Source organism: Chinchilla lanigera, unplaced genomic scaffold, assembly GCF_000276665.1.
Source record: "Chinchilla lanigera isolate Chin_1 unplaced genomic scaffold, ChiLan1.0 scaffold00048, whole genome shotgun sequence".
Classification (NCBI taxonomy): Eukaryota; Metazoa; Chordata; class Mammalia; order Rodentia; family Chinchillidae; genus Chinchilla; species Chinchilla lanigera.
In genome coordinates, this window is record NW_004955449.1 from 3,893,113 (window position 1) to 3,895,622 (window position 2,510).

The 2,510-nt window shown below is 39.3% G+C and overlaps 1 long non-coding RNA gene and 1 pseudogene across 1 annotated transcript in view; both read left to right on the forward strand.

Annotated features, from left to right (window-relative positions):
- Nucleotides 1–2,510, forward strand: part of LOC106149558 — a 14,982-nt gene that overhangs the window by 6,806 nt on the left and 5,666 nt on the right. The gene's annotated exons all lie outside the window — the stretch shown is intronic.
- LOC102023090 lies at nucleotides 964–2,381 on the forward strand (annotated as a pseudogene).

The following is a 2,510-nucleotide window of genomic DNA, read 5'->3' on the forward strand; positions in this document are numbered from 1 at the left end:
ACTGGAAGAAAGATAGCCTCTTTAATAAATGGTGCTGGAAAAACTGGCTCTCCACATGCCAAAGACTAAAACTACACCCGTGTATATTACCACGCACCAAACTAAAGTCAAAATGGCTTAAAGATCTAAATATTAAAACAGAAACACTAAATCTACTGAAAGAGAAAGTAGGTAGAAATCTTGAAGAGATAAGGGTAGGCGGAGTTCATGAACAAAAACCAAACTGCATGGGAAATACTTCAAGGAATCAACAACTGGAATCTCATCTTATTGAAAAGTTTTTGCACAGTAAAACAAATCACCAGCAGGGTAAAAAGAAAGCCCATGAATTGGGAAAAAATTTTAGCTAACTGTCCCTCAGACAAAGGACTTCTATCTAAAACATATAAGAAATTTAAAAAATCGGGCCCCCCAAATTCAAAGACCCAATCCAAAAAGGGGCATCTGAGATGAATATATATTTCTCAGATAAAGAAATACAAATGGCAAATAAATATATGAGAAAATGTTTAACATCACTAGTCATTGGAGAAATGACTAGAAATTAAAACAACACCGAGATTCCGTCTCACTCCAGAAAGAATGGCTGTCACCAAGAAATCAACCAATAATAAATGCTGGAGGGACTGTGGGGAAAAAGGAAACCTTCTCCACTCTTGGTGGGAGTGTAGACTGGTGCAACCAGTCTGGAGATTCCTCAGTAAACTAGGATTACAGGTTCCAGTCAACCCAGCTATTCCCCTCCTGGATATTTTTTTCTGAAGTACTGAAAACATCATACCACAGCGATATCTGTGCATCCATGTTTATAGGAGTGCAATTTGTAATAGCCAAATCTTGGAAACAACCCAGATGTCCATCAACTGAGGAATGGACAAAAAATATGTGGTATTTTTATACAGTGGAGTATTACTTAGCTATAAAAAAAGATAAACTACAGGTTTTTATAGGTAAATTGTGCAACTAGAGACCATACTGATAAGTGAAATAAATCAGACTCACATGTGTTAACATCATTTTGCCTCCATTGTATAAGAACCTGAAAGATACAATATGACCTGTGGCTGAGAACCAACACCCTACCCTAGCTAAGCATATCAGTGAAGAAAATATTTGGAAGCTCTGTGAATACATCAAAAATCATGACTAGTATCCTTTAGGAGAATGTTATGCCGTCTTCATATCAAATGAGAGGAAGATGGTGCCCACCTGGAAGCAGCAGACAAAACCTGGAATTGGGCTTGTGATCTGGGGTTACCATGTTGTTTTGCTTCATGTTTCAAGTGGAGGATAAAGCTTTGTTTATGATCTTGATGCTGTGTTTCCATTTCCCTGCCCCTTTGACGTATATGTAAAAGATGCCTTTAAGTCTGAAGACCACATTCATCCACAGTTCAGGAGGAAATCTGAGATGCCTCTGACCAGTCTCACTTGAAAGACTCCAGTGGGAACTGGAGGGAGGCGCCCCACCCTATCCCTGCATTGAAACCGGAGACTGCAAAGTGAACCTGAACGACTTCATTGTATGGATCCTGAAGTCAGGCAGGGAGCTATCTACACCCTACCTGAATTTGCACATCAGTTTAGCAGTAAAAGCTACTGAACAGGACATCTGGATGTGGGACTGTGGAGAACCCTAGGGCACGAACAAGCCATCCTGTCATTTAGGACAGCAAACATGACACAATTAGCTTGAGCACAAATACAAATGAACTAAATAAGCCATTTTGGGCTGGGGCAAAATGCATGCTTCGCATGTGTGAGGCCCTGAGTTCCATCCCAGCACAAAATAAAAGACCCTTCCTTTGGTATGTCAAGTGGAAACTTGCTGTGGCATGCAATTGCTACCATATGGCTCTTACGTTAAAGCATGTGACTGCTGGTGCCAGTCACTGCTGTGTCCAGACAGGGATGTCTATTCTCCATGTTTCCTGTTTCCTGTTTCTCTAGCCACACTGTAAGCCCCTTGTGGGCAAGGCTGTGGCTTACAGATACATGAACCTCAGATGTGTGCATAAAAGATGTCCATACAATATTTCTAGAGACAACACTGCTGCTTGGGAAGGGATTATATTGTGAGCTGAATCAGCAATAAGTATTAGTCTTTTTGGACTACAATGTTCTTAATGATTGCCTTTCTCTCAGGCTGAGTGATATTTGGCCTACTTAAAAGTGACTTTTTAAAAATACATTTAAAGTTTATTGTGTGGAAGGTTTTGTGTCATTCTTCATGATCCTAAGAGTGTCCCAGTCATATATGGGAACTGTCTATGTGCTTTTTAAAAAGACACATTTGTCATGTCTCTCTTCTTGGAAAATTGGCTTTAATCATATAATTCCAAATAAAAGATACTTGGCTTTAAACTGGAAAAGAAATAAGAACTAGAAAGAGTAAATAAAATCTGAAAAGTACAATAGATATTGTGAAAAGGAAAGAAACTGCTCAAATAGGAAAGAACAACTGGGATGAGGGAAAAGAGGAAAAAGGAAGAAAGAAGGAAGGGAAAAAA